The sequence below is a fragment of the Labrus bergylta genome, chromosome 3 (assembly GCF_963930695.1).
Source record: "Labrus bergylta chromosome 3, fLabBer1.1, whole genome shotgun sequence".
Classification (NCBI taxonomy): domain Eukaryota; kingdom Metazoa; phylum Chordata; class Actinopteri; order Labriformes; family Labridae; genus Labrus; species Labrus bergylta.
This window is the reverse complement of record NC_089197.1, coordinates 4,662,638-4,680,226: the sequence shown is the minus strand read 5'-3', so window position 1 is coordinate 4,680,226 and position 17,589 is coordinate 4,662,638. Positions and strand designations below refer to the sequence as shown.

The window sequence follows — 17,589 nt, the reverse complement described above, 5'->3', positions numbered from 1 at the left end:
AATGACTCAGCTCTACACACACTTTGTTTCTATGACTTCAGTCAGCCCAAAACGCTGTCTAACCAAAAAAACTCTAATCCACCCCCACCTCGCCCGCCAACACATACTCCCATTTCAGAAACCCAGAGGTGCCCGGGGCGCACCCACTGCCATTCTCCGTCTTTACCCGACGACAAAAACACAACTAATTGGAGTACCACTGCATGTTTTCACTAAAGGCACAATTTAATTACATTTGAGCTGGGAATGAGTATTTTGGGAAAGTCTGTATGTTCATTCAAACAAATGGAGCGAATGAAAAGCAATATTTGTTTTGCTTTGATTAGCAAACGGGCAGGATAATTTGTTAAGGAGAACGAGTGAGGGCAGAAAAATCTCTGTTTAACCCCCAGCATCCCAGTGGTGGACTGCTCTCTCTCTCTCTCTCTCTCTCTCTCTCTCTCTCTCTCACACACACACACACACACACACACACACACACACACACACACACACACACACACACACACATCACATCCCCTCTGTAAACGTTTGTGCCCCTTCCATCCTAAACAGTAATGAACTTACGCTCCTGGGTTTGTGTCTCTGACCTCCCTCTTCTGCTCTGTTTTTCTTCGTTCGCCCCTCTTTTTCATCTCTCTCTCTCTCTCTCTCTCTCTCTCTCTCTCTCCCTGATCCCCAGTCTCTGTCCTGTGGTCCTCCTGTTCATAAATCCTTTATTAATAACTCAGTGAATAATGTAAAGAGTATTGTTTTCTCCAAGGTTGTATTAATAAACATGAATGAATTTATTTGTCTTCACCAAAGCATGATTAATGCACATTAATGCCTGGATATTGCTCACTGTGCCCTGCATCACCAAGCACCCCCCCCCCCCCCTTGACGTCTCGCCCACCAAAAAAAAAAGAAAAAAAAAAAGACCTATCAACATTAAATATTTATGGCATAATATTAATGGTTTTGTAAAGAAAATAACAAGTTATTAATCCTCTGATTAACAACTGATTAACCTTTTTTATTAAACACGTGATCCGTGCATCATCGACTCAGGATATGTCGACTGACTGCGCTGCAGAATAATTATTTTTGTGTCTTTTCTAATTACAAAAATCGCATGGCTGAACTATACGCGTGTGTATGTGTTTTAGTGTCTTCTTTCGGCGTCGACACATTGCATAGATGCGCCGCTCATACTTGCTCAAACACCATGAGATGTACGTAGCCCAACGAGATTACAATGAGGGATAAAGGAGAGGGAGAAAAATAAAAAAAACACACAAACATAACCCTAACTCGCACATTCTTTCACATCGACGGAGAACAAGAGCAGGGGGCCTAAATTTAGCTGCAGATCTTTTTTTAAAACAATGGGGTTTAATTCACATATCCGTTTATTCTGCAGTCACTGGCATGGGGTGGGGGAAAGTGGAGTGAAAACATGGCTCAAGGACAAAACATTTTCTCTCTTTTTTTTTTTTTTGCCTCTGCTCATCTCAAAGCTATTGTCTGTATATTTTTAGTTCTTGTCAACTGAAAGACAATTATGTTGTGTTTACTGACATAATGGCACTCGCTGTGGATGGGAGAAGACTGAATTAGACACAATTTGAATCTTTGCACTTTGATTCCACCTAGCGCTTTTTTGAATTTCTAATATTTTCCTTTAGTTTCATCAACAGTTTGGTGCAGAGAGAACAATATTATTGACTTCATGTATCTTCCTGATGTGTCAGACAGCTTCAATATGTTTTAAAGTTGACATTTGTTGGAGCTCATTTTAAGTAAAAGACTGCAAATGTGTAACTGAATGTATAGAAAAAGGGTTTTTGACTAATATTTATCGTCTGATTTTTGTTAATAACTGATAGTAAGAGCACAGTGAACATGTTTTTTAAATCAGCAGGACATTTAAAAAACGATTTTTGGCTGAAAAATGTGTCTCCACACTTTCTGATGCAAAGTCCCTTTATCTTATTGCATTGTACCCAGACATTCGGCTACTGTGAAACATCCAAACATTTTTGGAGCAGCAGCTGCCTCGACATACAGGAAGAATAAGATGTGAATGGTATGCTTTGTGTAAATAAGGTATTCCTGTTTGAATAGCCTCGCTGTAAAGGGAAGCTGGAAGTGTCAACACAGCTCCACTTCCTGTAATCCTTGCAGAGCTCCTCACATCCACTCATCTCTTCAACTTCACCCTTATCTTTGTATATGCCCAAACCTTGACCCCCCTCTTCTCTTTCTTACTCTCCCCTTTCTCTCTTTTACCACCTTCTTGGTTTTGTTTTCTCCGCCGTTCTTCAGAACACCAACAACAGGCTTCACCGCGTCCAGCCGTGCATACCGATACGTCGCTCTCTCCCCCCTTCTGTCTTTCTCAGATGTATTATTTCAACGACAACATTTTCTCAGTTCTCTCTCTTAAAGAACACACTGTCTTTCTATTTCCTGATCTGTCTCTTTTTTTTAACCACTTTCTTTTAACTCCTACCATCCTGGGAAAAACCCTCAAACACACAAATAAAGAAGAAACGAAACCCCTACAAAACCAAAATCAGAACGATGTCTTTGACTTTGGCTTTGAATGCCAATTACAGAGCATCTCATCTCTGTCAACAAATTCTTATTTGTAACGTTGCCCTGGACGCTGATCCTTTTGAGGTTCGGCCTTATGTCACCCTCCTGGATCTCCAAATAAGACCGGGATTCATTGCATGTGTTCCCTTGAGTCTCCGTCCTGTGGTCTCTTCTTCTTCTTTTCTCTCTCTCTGTCTCTTACCAGATCTGTCTGTTCTGTTAAATTTCCTCTTTTTCCTTTCTTCTGGTTTTGTATTTTTTATTTTTTTTAGATATCATTTTTATGCTTCCACCAAAGTGAATTAGTCTGATCCCCCCAAAAAAAAGTGCAGAAGAACATATGGCTTGGCCCAGTTTCTGAGAAGTGTGAGTTCACTTTTGGTCATTCTGTAGAAAGGATGTGTGTTACTGTGGTGTGTGTGTGTGTGTGTGTGTGTGTGTATACGATTCATTCATTTACAAGTGGGCTTTCCAGGGCCCCTTTGGGAGTTTGAGGGTATTTCTAGTGCTGCTCACACAGAGGTGGACTTCAGAGTAATTAAGAACGCAGAAAAAGGTGCTTAATTCTACTTTTTTTCTGATCACTTTTTTTTAAATCTTTTTGTTCCTCTATTCTTGAAACACACACATAAGCTTTTTCAAGAACACAGACTCAGACACACACAGAGAGCGTCAGGTACATGAGCCTTAAGCCTCTTATGACTCCTTGTCTCCATGCATTGCAGACACAACAGTGTGTCGGGCAGAGGTTTAGGCATGGTGCGGGCCTTCTTTAATTACTGAGGGATTGCTTAACAGATATGACTGTGCTTCCACTGGAGACGAGGTGCTGGGTCAGTGGCTGTACTGTACGGGATTAGCTGTGCACACTTGCGTCAGTGAGAAAAAGAAGTGAGCAATATGTTCTTAAAGGAAGCGGAAGAGGTTTCAGGATAGAGTACAGAGTGTAAGACACAAGGGAGGAGTTGAAAGAATCCACATTGTTTATTGACATTCTACTCCTGTTCACATTTACTCCGTGTCATAAGTTGGTAAGGAGCACACTCTCTTTCTCTATATATTTCCTGCTTGAAAAACAGTATGAATATGTTTAAAGGCATGTAATCCCCAGTTGCCTCCCAATATCTACAAAAAAGGTTCTGCGTGCACTCAGTAACACTTTTATTAGCTGTAGTAAAGAAACTCGTATACACTGCGCGCGGAGCAGCCTGTTATTTTTTCAAAGAAGCTTTTGGATGTGACACACATGGGACTTGAACTATCTCGTCGTCATTATTTAAAAGAATAGTAGAGAAGACACGAAACAGGAGTGAGTGTGTGAGTGTGTGTGTCACAGAGGTAAGGAGCTTGTAACCTGCCTGCATTGCTGGGACTGACAAATAAGGCTTTGTGTGGCTACTCATAGAGTTAAAATAATTATTTAATCAGGATATACAAAAGTGAAAAAAACACAGCAAATAAAAAATTCAAATGCTTCCTAGGATAAAAGTGGTCATTAAATGGTTTAATACATTTAGAAGTGTTCAAAATGCTCCAGCATCACTTGTAGTAAGAAGATCAACTTTATTAACAATTTAGACCGACGCATTTCAGCTCGTGGCGTTCCTCAGGGTCATCAAGAAACAGATTAACAAACATGATTTAAATAGGGTGGGTACACAATTGAAAGAAAGGTAAAATAAATTCAAAAAGGTAAGGACAGCCAATCAAATGCCTCCACTTATGTGTGTACCAGAGTTTAGAAGTGTGAAATGATAGGCGTACATTTCTGACATCAGTCACCAGTTATGGGGCTTTTTATGCCTTTATTTTAGAGACAGGACAGAAGATAAAGTGAGGAACGACATGCGGGACAGTAGCCACAGGTCGGGTCGAAACCCAGGTGGCCACTCTGGAGGACTACAGCCTCTGTACATGGGGCGTGTGCACTAACCGCTGGGCTAAGGGCGTCCCACAGTCACCAGATTTAATCCAGTTATTAGCTGTTGGGGTTGGTTGCATGTTCTTTGATGGCCTTAACAAACAGATGTGTGTACCCGCAATTCTTCAGCAAGTTAGTTGTTGTGGCTGACGAGGGAATCCTGCATATTCCTCTTAACAGTTGAAGCTCAGGACAGGATGCCCCTGTAATCTGCCTGACTAACAGCAGGAGATGTTCTCTATCAGATGGGAGTGGGGGGGTCTCTGAGCTTTTGCCTTTATATCAGTGTTACATATAACTGAACATATTCAGAGTATCACGGAATGAGTGGTAATGAACAATTTTGCAGAAAAGAGTAGGAGGCAATTTAACTTAATGCAAAAATATGAAACCGGTCATTCAACTTCCTGAATATTTCCTGCTGCATTCCCACATCGGATCACCCAGACTTCACAGAGTTCTGTGTACTAAAAATGGTCAACCCTGTTAAACCCAATCACAATCTGGAAACCTGACCAAACCCCCTGACTTTTACAATAAACCCAAGCAGTTTCACTGTGTTAAGGCTCAAGCTTTACCTACCCAGATTCTAACACAATAAGGTCAACTGTAGTGGAAAGTTTTTTAAGGGTATCACCGGGTGACTCAGAACAGGATACAAAACTTGGTCCACAACATCAATAATACTGCAGTACTGTGATTCTGCAACAACTGATATTACGAGACAATCCTACAATGATACATCACAAAATGTTAGTAACTTTTTCTTTCGTTTTGGATTTGAAACTGGCTTAACTTCTTTTCGACATTTTCCGACATACTCTTGCTGTCTTTCTCTTTTTTCTCTGCCATCACTGTCAACTTCATTGGCTAATAATTTGACTTCATGTTACCCTCATTCATCTCATAAGCGACCCCCAAGGGAAGTCATGAAGTAGAGACGTGGAAATCTGTTAAAATATATTTATATTTTTGATATTTTAAGCATATTGTCCCACCCCTAGTTACACTTATTCAGGCCAACAGTTCTTAAGTCCTACATCGTGAATCCAACCTAGTCTCTTAACAAACAAACAAAAAAAAAGTAAACACCCACTTTTCCCGTCTCCTGTAGCGCAGTGGTCTGTTACTCCGCTGTGCACACAACAGATTTGTCGCTGAACAAACACGCGGACGCGTCAGGCGCAGTCACAACACTCCGAGCCATCACAAGTTTTTGCGTTTCGGAGGAAGACATTTTCGCCTCCTTGTCACCAGCGTGAGTTTGGACGTAACCATCAAAGGGGTTTCGGTGACAGCCTCAGTGAAGGCTGCTTTGTTTGCCTAAGTCGTCTCCATTCCTTTTAATGAGCCATTATGGTTATGTTTTGTCTCAGTCGTGTTCGTTGGCTGGCTGAGTTTCTGAGGCGGCAAGACAGAGGATAAACGGGTAGGGGGGGGGGGGGGGGAGGCCCCCTGTCTTCAAACCTGCTTGTAGAGAGAATCAATTGAATAAGAGAGATTGTAATTTTAAAAGTATGACTTTCTCTTTTATGAGTTTGTAATGACATATTGGTAACTTATCACAAAGCTCCCTCTTTAATATCCTAACCTAGTCCTGCGAGGGAGCGCACATGAGTGTCTAAACTCCTCGCTAAAACTTTTTCATCATCTGCCTCGCTCTCAAGCTAACCCAAACGGAGCCTTGAAGTCTTGAACCTTCACCAATCCTCGTCAGTTTTCCTCCTTTTTTCTTTTGTCTCCTCTGTTTGCCTGGAGGTTTGAGAAGCTTCCTTCTCGCAGCAGGTTGTAAACCCGGAACAGAGAAAGTGATGGGATGTTGAAGTGGTGGGGGGGTGTTGGGTGGCTAAGCAGACACTGTGACAACCCACCTGTCAGCAGGTACTCAGTATAATTGGTAAACGAAGGCCGCGGGATAGTAGCGGGGCCCCCTTCCTCTACTCTCTGTCTGCTGCTCAGTTCGTTGTTTGATGAGTATTTGAAGTCGCCAGGCGGCTGTTGGAAGCAGGTTTCCCCTCCTTGTTTGGTTCAGAGAGAGACAGAGGCCGACCAGAAGTGAAGAAGAAAGAAAAAAAAAACAGGTAGAAGAGGTGTTTAATAAGTACAGCTTCCCGTCTACGCTCACTGGAGATGAGTGGACAGCGACGCCTGTGCATTTCATCGTGAACAGATAAATATGTGTTTCATCCATATCCGACTCGTCCTCCTTTCTCAATGCCAATCCCAGCCATCAGGCTCTGTTTGCCCTCTAATGAAACATATTCATCTTCATCGCACTCTCTCGCGACTCTCAAACTCACTTTACAGCATAGTCAATTAAACCCTCAGGGGCCACTCTGTGCAGAAAAGGATATATAATGCTTTGACATTTCAGCGAGTCCACATTAGGGCCCACCCATAGAGCAGGAGAGCTTTGAGCTGGATGGAGAAGAGTCACAGCCGGGGCCTGGAGGTATGAGGAAGCCTAACGGAGGGGATTGGGTCTCTTATAAGCTAGTTAGCTCGTTGGATCCAGTTACTTATGCTGATGTAAAAGGGCAATTGTAAGGTGATACTGGAGTCTCTCTGTGACCCCTACACCAGCCTCCTGTTCTCATATTAAGCTTCATAAGATTAATATATATGTCTGCATCATGTAACAATAGACTAATAAATACCTCAAATACACTGAACTCAATAAAGGAGTGTATTAGTGTTGGGAATCAGCGTTCAGGCTTCACACATTTTCTTTTTCTTTTTGTGTCTTGGGTTGTCTTCCATCTTATCTGAATATCATACTTTTGTTTGCTTGACTTGGTCCCTCCTAAGTGTTCATACAGTCATCGGAACAACTCGGGGTCAGCAGTGTAACGATGCAAAGCAAGTCTCGTAACAAGCCTATGCTGCTGCAGGCTTTGTGTTTCCTCGTGTGTGTGTGTGTGTGTGTGTGTGTGTGTGTGTGAGTCTCTGATGCTCGTAGTTGATCCTGTGTCTCGATGGCATGAAACAGCTTGACCGAGCCAACTCCTCCTTCAGGCTGAACATTTCTTGTCATGAACCCCCCCCCCCCCCCCCCCCATCCCACTGACTTGGGGGGCACTCACTTAGATGTGTCTTAATATGTCTGCAAGTGCCAACTTAACACGCTTATCTTCAGGCAACTTTGTGCCCAGCTAGGTCAACCTTTCTCTCTAGCGTCAGCGAGTTTGATTGATTGCATGGAGGATTTATCATAAGTGCATTGTTTTTTTGAGTATCTGAAATGGAAGAGCTACTGTTATCACATCACAGTACAGCCTGTCTTATGTATATAGGTTCACTTTACAGAACACTTTCTCTAGCGTTCATCTTCCTCAGTCTTCAGTCAGCAGAGGCGTTAGGGATCGAGTGTCCAATGACCAAAGAGATAAAACTTACAGACATGTTGGTTTTTTAAAACAATCCTTGATTGGTAGAACCATCTCTCTCTTTCCATTGATAAGGTACAGATTTTCTTCTTGATTATGATTGGTTGGGGAGGGACAAGTGAGCGCGGCCCCTCAAACTAAGAGCATTTGGTTTTGTATTGGCAGTGGGTGCTTCCAATGCAGGAATTGGCTTTAATGGACATATGCACTGGTGTTGACATTTTTAGTCATATTTATAATAAAAAATGATGCAAATAACCTTATCCTGGTTTAAGGTATACCATAGATATTCTCTTCCATTTTTTTTGTTTTTACAAATCTTAACCATAGTTTGACAGATCAATGCCTAAAACTGTTTTAAATGATGGTTACCTGAGACTTCGCAGGATCATTTGGTTTGTATATGATGTTCTTATTCTGTGTCAGTTAAATTCAGAGGCTGGAGAACCTGATCATGGGAGTGTCTCCAGACTCCATGATCAGAACGACCTGGACAATAAGTCAAAACCAAAGCACTTCTGATCCATTTTGGGAAGTCAGACTAACGACTACAATGTGCTTAGAAGGGTCTTAAGATTCCTTTTTAATGGGTCAGAGTGAAACTTAAGAGGTATTGTGACTCATTGGAAAGTTTGACTGTTTTTCTTTTTTTGCAACGCTGGTATTCAAGCCATTGTTCCCAACTTCACGTATATTGTATTCCTTCAATTATGTCCGGCTGTCACGTCTGACGGATCAAGCTTTTAATTCTTAGCAATCCATCTCAGATTTTTCTATTGAAAGAGGGATAAAGCGGTTGTGTTTTTGTCGAGGATACTAATGCAGACTGTTTTATGGTGGATTGTACGTGATTCTTATTTGTAAAATGTGTTTGTTTCTATCAATAGATCTGTCTGTGTGTGTGTGTGTGTGTGTGTGTGTGTGAGAGCGTCGGTGGAGAAATGGGTAAACTAAATTTGGTATGCCCAGCCACCAATATGTGGGACAACAATACTCAGCTTCTATTGTGCTGTGCTGCTCTATAGGGGTTAGCTGGCACTACATGTGAACAGATGTGTTTCAAATCATTGTTTTTATTTACCAGTGATATGCTCGAGCTCAAGAAAATGCCCCCCCTGTTCTGATTTATTCATTCGGACAGTGGACTTATGCAGAGATGCTGAAAACCTGGATCTTTTCTGCACGGATAGACGTGCTGATTTATTATTCATGAAGCTAATGCATTGTTTCTGTTGCTTTATATCTCTTTCTTTTTGTTCTCTCATCCTGCCTTTTTTCCCCCCTCCTTTCTCCTCCTCCCCCTTTTCCTCTGGATGATGCACTGAATTCTCTCAGGCAAAGGTTGGCAGTTAAATGTCTGTGTTGAAATGAGAAGTTTGAAAGACGAAGCGCTATCTCTTTATATATATGTGTGTGTGCGTGTGTGTGTGTGTGTGTGTGTGTGTGTGTGCGTGTAAACTGATTTAAATCGCTCTTTGAGCCCTACAGAATGGCGCTTTAAATGTTAAATGGGGGTTGAAGCCTGCCTGAACTAATTTGTAGGGCTTTGCACCGTGTTGACATTTAAATGTGATAAGAATAGCAAACTGTACCGACCTATTTTGAAGATGCTTTCGGAATACATTCACATCAGCTGCGGCCTATAATTAATAAAAAACGACAGGCCTCTCTCGCTCCAGATTTGATTATAATACAACCTTATAAACACACCAGGGATAGATGAGAGGAAAGAAAGAGAAAGGAAGAAGAACTAGGGGAGGGAAGAAAAAGAGAAGAATTACAGGAATAAAAACAAGAGAGATGATGGGGGGAGGAATTAAGAGGGAGGTGGATTGCGAACACCTGGTCTTTGAGGCAGATTGCGTTGGCTGGCTGCTGTGCTATCACATTACTCTGATCCTGCCTCTCTTGTTTGTCAGAGAATTGAGGAGAGAGAGAGAGAGATAGAGAGAGGAAGAGGGAGCGGGTGGTGTTGGGGGGGGAGGGGGGGGCGGGGTCGGGGTCTGCGAAATCAGCATGCAAATAACACCACATTGTTAACTTAATCAGATACAGGGGGAGAAAATATGGAGAGGGATGGGAGGAGGGTGACGGGGGTGAGTGAGGGGAGAGAGGGGAGGGATTGCCAAGGAGGTGAGGCAGAAAGGAAGGGTTTTTTTGTTTTTTTGTTGCGGTGATGGGAGACGGCAGAGGGCGCAGATTATAACCACCCACACCCCTGCTCCACCTCCCACCACTGTCCACATCCAACACCCTGGGGCTGCTCTGGATCCCATGGAGGACATGCTGTATGAATGTGTGTGTGTGTGTGTGTGCGGGGGTATTTGAGGGAGACTGATGCAGCCTCTTCAGGGCTCCGTCAAGTGGTAAGCACAAGCTGTTAGCAGCTGGCTAATAAGCTAGCTCGTCTCGGCCACGCAGGTTGCCAGGCTCAGACATTTTCATAATGCTACTGTAAATGTCAGGATATTTCCGTCATAAACAATACAAGTTGTGGTGTCCAAGTAACCCCTAGCAACCATTTAGACACTAATGACAGCAGTGGTGCCTCTTATAAATGCCGACCAGACCTTTCTAAAGGCCGCAGCTGCCCCTGTTTTAAATATAAGTAACGTATTGTTTTCACTTAATGAAATGGAAAAATATAAATAGCTTTTATGAGCAGCATATTAGAGAGATGGCTATATTCAATAGCATGTCATTACCTTACACAATCCAGTGTGTGTGTGTGTGTGTGTGTGTGTGTGTGTGTGTGTGTGTGTGTGTGTGTGTGTGTGAAAGCAAAGTTAAGGGCACTTTTTGTGTATGTTTTAAATGCAGAGGGTGTGTTAGCGTGTTTTAGTGTGTTTGTTGTTCATACAGTGTACTACAAAGAGGTCACTTTTTATTATAAATATCCACCGCCTTAATGAACTTATCCCCCCCCCCTCCCCCGCCAGCGCACACAAGTACAGAAATGTGTGTGTGTGTGTGTGTGTGTGTGTGTGTGTGTGTGTGCTGCATCTTTTTAATGAGTGTGTACTGTAGCCTTTGTAGCTGAAGATAATTTGGTGACGATGCTGAAGGTCAGGCAGGGCGGAGATGAATGAGAACAATGCAGAGTGTTGGCCGGGACAGTCAGCCTGGAGATGAAGCTATGGAGGAGACAGATGCAATGAATTCTGGGAAATCCAATGCACTTCAATGCATTATGATACGTTAGGATAGGATACAATTCGGAAAGTCACGGTACGATATGAAACGACACAAAACGATACGATACATGATGTGATACAATATGATTTCATACAAACGTTACGCTCGGTATATAATACGTTACGCTTTATTGTCCCCTTTAGGAATCTCAATATCAACCACTAACCACATAGAGTGCATATTACCCATATTGCACAAGATCTGCAAAAAAACCTTCCATAACATAAGAACACCAACCCTGGAGAAACATCGTTCAAAGTTTTGACTGAGATGAAACAGACAAGTTTTTCAAACAGTTACGTTTTCTTTGAGAGACTCTGTACCGCCCGCTGGACGGTCGGAGCTCTGTACCGCCCGCTGGACGGTCGGAGCTCTGTACCGCCCGCTGGACGGTCGGAGATCAGACTCAGAGCGGAGGATGTGAGACGGGTCAGACAACGCTGTCTGCGCCTGTCTGAGAACAGACTAGTGATGAACTGTGGCCTGATCAGACCTGCAGAGACTGAATATGTCACTATATGTTGAGCATCTTTACTACATTTATTTAGCATGAAACTAATCCTACTCAGTTTCTTTGCAGAGATAATGTCTTTCTAAGCCGTTCTTCTATTTCACCTGTGAGTGCTGGCAGAGTTTTACATTTGATTTGATTTTAGATGAACTTGATATTATTTTACAATAAGATGTTGGTCGGGAAGATTTTGGAAAAAACATTCAGCTGTGTTTTAATCATTTTTGTAATTATTTTTAAGGTTTTAAACCTATTTGGCTGACAATTTTAACTATTTATTAACATTTTTGGCAAATTATATCAACAGTTTGATGCAATTACCTATATGTATAATTTGAGAGTTACTTGTAGCTAAGAACTGTAATTGTTTATCGTATCTAATTCAACTTTTTTGGGCCTTAAATATTTTAATCCTTTGGATAATCAAACTGATTATGAGCTTTGAGCCAACAACCCGTCCTGTTTATCAATTTATTTCAATTCTTATTTTCCACAATCAATACATATAACTGTTTAACACCCACTGACTCTGGATTTCATTTCACTTTTTAAAAAAAAACTTAGCTCCTAGCTCCTATTTCACCTTCCTACCTGGCAGCAGCAGAAATACTTCATGTTGAGAATCACTGTTTTTAAGGACTGACAAAATCAAACAAACAGACTTGAATTTAGCTCTAGGTTGTAATTTTTTTTTATTATTATTCGACATGTTTTCGTTCAGTTTTGTTTTTTTGGGTTGCCCAGGTGTACCAGCTTGAGTTTTACCCCGACAGTACTCAGAAAGTAAATGCGTGTGTGTGTGTGTGTGTGTGTGTGTGTGTGTGTGTGTGTGTGTGTGTGTGTGTGTGTGTGTGTGTGTGTGTGTGTGTGTGTGTGTGTGTGTGTCAGTGTGTAACAGTGTGTTTTGTAGTGCAGTTCACAGAGAAGCCTGCAGATAAAAAAAAAAGTCTCCTCTGAGGTTCAACTTTTCCTTCCTGCTTTAATCACGGCTGCCTTTCACCGAGGCGTTGGCACCGATGCCAAAGCCCCCTCACTGGCATGTCTCTTCCTCCCTCACTCTTTTTTTCTCTTTATCCATCTTTCATTTCTTTTATTTCCTCCTGGAAACCTTTTCATCACCCCCCTTCCCCCCTTCCCTCCTCCCGAACCCCATCTCTGATCTTAAGAGCAGTCGCCACTGTGTTTTTCTGATAAAGCCTGATAGATAAACATGCTCTCTTATGTCCCTGCGGCCCACCGCCCTCTCTCCTGAGACCACACCCCTCCAAAGCACTTCCTCTGCCACAATTAGTCTGTAATAAATACAATGCTCTCTCACTCTCCCCCTCTCTCTCTCTCTCTTCATTTTTGATTTATATTAAGTGCAACATTCAGGGCTGTCTGACTTTGAAGCTAAAGAAGAGATTGTGGTTATTTTTTTTGTACTTCCTCTTCTCTGCAGTCGTGCCAAACGTGCGTGAGAACAATAGCAGGCCCGCTAAGAGATATTGAAACATATGCGGAGAGTCACGAGCATTTCCACTCAAGTCTGAGCTGATGGCTTTGATAAGATTAGTTTGCTTTTTAAACAGGAAGTGTGCTGCTTAAAGAAGAAGAAGAAAGAAAAAAAAAGAGACACAGCGTGGTTGCATAATAAGTTTAACTACTTCTCAGAGAGCTAAAGTTTCCCTTCAAACTCTTCAGATTAACAAAAAAAAGGAAAGAGACGAGTCGCAGAAAGTGGGAGAGGAGAATGATAGAGAGGGGGGGAGTTTATCAAAGTGATGGAATAAAGAGAGATTTAACACGGTCATATTAAAAAGACATGCGGCAGTTTCAATATTTAAAAATCCCATTTGCTTCGACAGAAGAGCTTTTTCATTCAAGAGCATATGGCAGCGGCGGTACCTGTATCCAGCTTCTCTCTTATCTCGCTCAAAGACAAAGAGGAAGAAGGAGTAAAAGGGGGGGGGGGGAGGGGGAGAAGGAGCCGAAAGAAAAAGAGATACTTTCAAACAGACATTCAGACATTGAAGAATCATTCAATTATCGGCAGCATGATGTAAAATAATTACCTGACTTGCTTCCTGTAATGAGTGCTGCTAATTAGCCATAGACTTTTGTTTTAGTCGGAAAAAAGAAAAGTCCCAAACTCCCAGCAGCACAGAAGCTGTGGAAAAAATATGGTGTATGTTGAAGTAGCACCTCATCCTTTTTTCCAAACACACACACACACACCACACACACACGCACACACACACACACACACACACACACACACACAAGGCTGCACTGTGACTCTGTCCTATAGCACTCACTTGGCCTTGCAGGCGCAATTTACCTCCCAATGTATGCACACACGGCTCGCGGTAAATAGTCGACTCAAAAAAAAAAAAAGATCCGTCTTCTCTTAATTAGCTGTGTAACAATTAAAGTCTCCTCTTAGTAAATTGAACCTTTGTCTCCCTCGCTCCCCGGTTTGATTTCAGCACCTGTCACAACAACCCCTCCCTTTTACCGCCACCTCCACCGCTGCCACACACCCAGCACTATTACCTCCACCGCCACCCCCCCCGCGACTGTAGTCATTATGCAAAACTCCACCAGAATGCGCCCAGCATGAGCGGAAGAAAACAGCAATTATTTCTGATATTCTGTTATTTAGGGCCGTATTGACATTCAACTTCTTTCTCTTTCTCTCTCTCTCTCTCTCTCTCTCTCTACCTCTCGGAGTCTGTCTCGCTGCCTCCACCTGAGAGCCAGAGTGAGACTGAACTCCACTTTCTTTTTGTCTCAATCTCCACTCGCATGTCCTCACTGTAAGACATAAATGCAGCTCTGGCCCTTAAACGTGGCCTACGCAGTTCTGTGAGTGTGTGTGTGTGTGTGTGTGTGTGTAGTCGGTGTGTGTGTGTGTGTGTGTGTGTGTGCAGAATTGACATGCAGCCCAGAGGATGACCAGTGATGTAAGCTATGAAAGATACACTGTGGTCATTGTCTCTTTGGCCTCTTTCTCCCTGCAGTCTAACCATGCGTGAGCGCTCTACACTGGCATGTTTTGTTGTCTTACACACACACACACACACACAACCACACACACACACACACACACACATGCAGACAGCATTGTGTCCTGGTATTCTGACCTATCTGACAGCAAGATGAGTTTTGTCATGAGACACACAGCCTTTTTTTATGCTGCTCAAACATCATTAGTACATAAAGTTGCAGGTTTTATACAACGACCTCCTCACATCTGTTGCTGTAACGTAACACTTTATATTTGTCTGCTTTTTAAAGGCTGTTTCTTTAGCGTTACCTAAAATGATGTATGTCAGCAAACTGATACATTTGACATTAATATGCATGATCGTCTGTTAGGTTCACGTCCTTTATCTCCACGTTGGCCGTTAGAGATTCAGATATTAAAAGACATCTATTCTAGAGAAAAGCTGCTTATTTGGGAGCGCTGGTGGCTTAGTGGTTATTTCACACCGCCATGTATAGAGGCTCTTGTCCTCAAATTGGGCGGCCCAGGTTCCATTCTGACCTGTGGCTCTTCTCCCACGTCATCCCCCACTTTTTTTTCTCCATATACCGTCCTGTCTCTGTAATAAAGGCATAAAAAAGCCCCAAAATAATGCCCTCCATACACCCGTTAGATTTAAGTCGTAGTGTAAATTCTTCAATGCTTTCGTTTTTTCAGGTTTGGATGTGAGTTGACCATTTTTGTATCCAGTAAAGCATTCATATTGGAAACCAACAATTAATTCAAATTCAGAAAAAGTTCAACAAGGACATTACTTAGCCGAGCAAAGAAGAGATCATCATAACTGTTTGTTGCAGATTTAGTCACAAAGACCCCTAGACCATGAGACATACAGTACATTCAATAAAGGCAACTCTACCCTCTTCATCTCGCCATGCACTGATGATGATTGTCCGAGGACTTTCGACTTGTTAAAGTTATCACCCCTTGTTGTCTAATTGATGCTGAACATAAATAGTGAAGGTTTTCAAACTTACATTTTTCTCAGGAGCTGTGTTTCCTGAAGCTTACTGTAGCTTTTCAAAACAACAACCTGAAAGATATCTTTTTAATTCCTTAAATCGTGTCCAGTTTATCCTCAAGTAAAGACAACAGCAGAATCAATGCAATTTAAGATTACAAGTTTCTAAGTATAAGCTTTAATATGATTCATTATTTACTATCGTTATCGTGCACATTCCTTTTTTTTTTTGTCTTCCCTCTGTCGCTGTACTTTACTAAACAGAGAGTGCTTAACAAATGTTTGGCACTATTAATCCTGTGCTCTTGGTTTGGCTTTATTCGCTGCTGCAGGGGTCTGCCCATGCCGCTGTGACTGCTATTGTAGCGCACTCAGGAGGGGAGAGGTGCTCACAGATGTACATGCACGCACACACACATGCACGCACACACACACACAGACAGAGACATCTGCAGGTCACCATCATCATAGTGGGAATAATACCAGGGATGGTTATCATAAAGGGAAGCTTTGAGCTCCCGGCCGTCTTGGGAAGATGATTTGGCTGGCCCGGAACAATGAACTGTGGGAATCCGCTTGTCCTGCATTGATCTTCCTCCCATGGCATCCCCTGCAAGGCTGTCAGAGCGACGGACAGATAAAAAGACCCACAACATTTTTCTTTCTTTCTCTCTCTCTCTCACTCGCCCCTCGGTGTCTTTCCTTTCTCTCTGTCAGGAGGGCTCCCACTGATCAGCGGGGATGAGCTGAAAGTTGAACTACCTGTTGACAGGACCTCTTAAACAGCCCTCAATGACATATTGTGCGAGAGAAAGAGGGGGGGAGGCCGAGGCTCCTGTTCATTCATTAATTCACTGATCTATTGAGCCCCGTGCTCTCTTCAAACCCTCCATCCCCTTGCTGTTCTTCTCTCCGCATTGAAGCAAAGCAGGGGGTTTCATTAATCCCAAGAAGGGAAGACGTTTTTAAATTGTTTAGTGATCTGTGTTAAAACATTATGCATCTTTCTGTCTCTGCATTGTTTGAGTTGAGGGGAAGAATGTGGTTAGTGTAAGACTTAAAGAAACTGGAAATACCTCCACAAAGATCCTTCTGTGAGAGTGGACACAGTGCACACATATTCAAAGTTAAAGCTGCTGTGAGGAGTGTTAGCTAGTTATGAAGCAACAACATACTGGAAAGCAAAACTACATGGCAAAGACTCAAATCTAAGCAGGAATATTTGGTTACATTTTTGTAAAAAAAAAAAAAAAAAAAAATCTAATTACACTTTTGAAGCCACAATGAACTGATGAGTCCAGATAAACCAGATTTTATTGTAAATATAATAAATAAATGTTTTAAAGGAAGTATTCACACACCCAACTATCTGATGAAGTAGGTGCTTATAGGACATCAAACTATCACATTGAAAAGAAGAAATCCTTCACACTACTCTTACTTGGCATCACCAAAAAAATAAAAACTTGATTTTTCGTAATACATTTGTGATTCTAAGCAAAAGTTTTAAATTAGATTAAAAAAAGGCCTGGATTGTTTCTGATAGGTGAAACATAAATCTGCATATTTGACTTGTTGAGTGTGTTGAAATGGGATGCACTAAATCATTTAGACGCAGAGATCTCATTTCAGACACCCAGCAAGAACACTGTGCTTACCACATTTGCAGATTTTTTTAAAAACACAAACATATTACATATAGCTTGAAATACAAAAGTTTTATGTGGGCTTGTTAGATGAATGTGGCTTAAAATAAGTGTAATGAGATATTTTTGATTTTTGACTGACAACTAGACAGAAACACTTCCTTAGATCTGCTAAATGGTCAATTAAATGTGTCTCAAACTGTTGGTACTTTTAAAAAGTATAGTAGACGAGAGGTTCAAACTTTGGCCTAGGGTTACTGTGTTACCTATTCTGGCCTTAAAGGCGCTAATATTCAGATCTGCATCAAGTTGGACCTCTAAAATGAGGCCTGCATTGCTCCCATAGGTCAAAGAAATATCT

The 17,589-nt window shown here is 42.0% G+C and overlaps 1 protein-coding gene across 4 annotated transcripts in view; it reads left to right on the top strand.

Annotated features, from left to right (window-relative positions):
* Positions 1-17,589, top strand: part of znf536 (zinc finger protein 536) — a 219,300-nt gene that overhangs the window by 92,436 nt on the left and 109,275 nt on the right. The window lies entirely within an intron of this gene.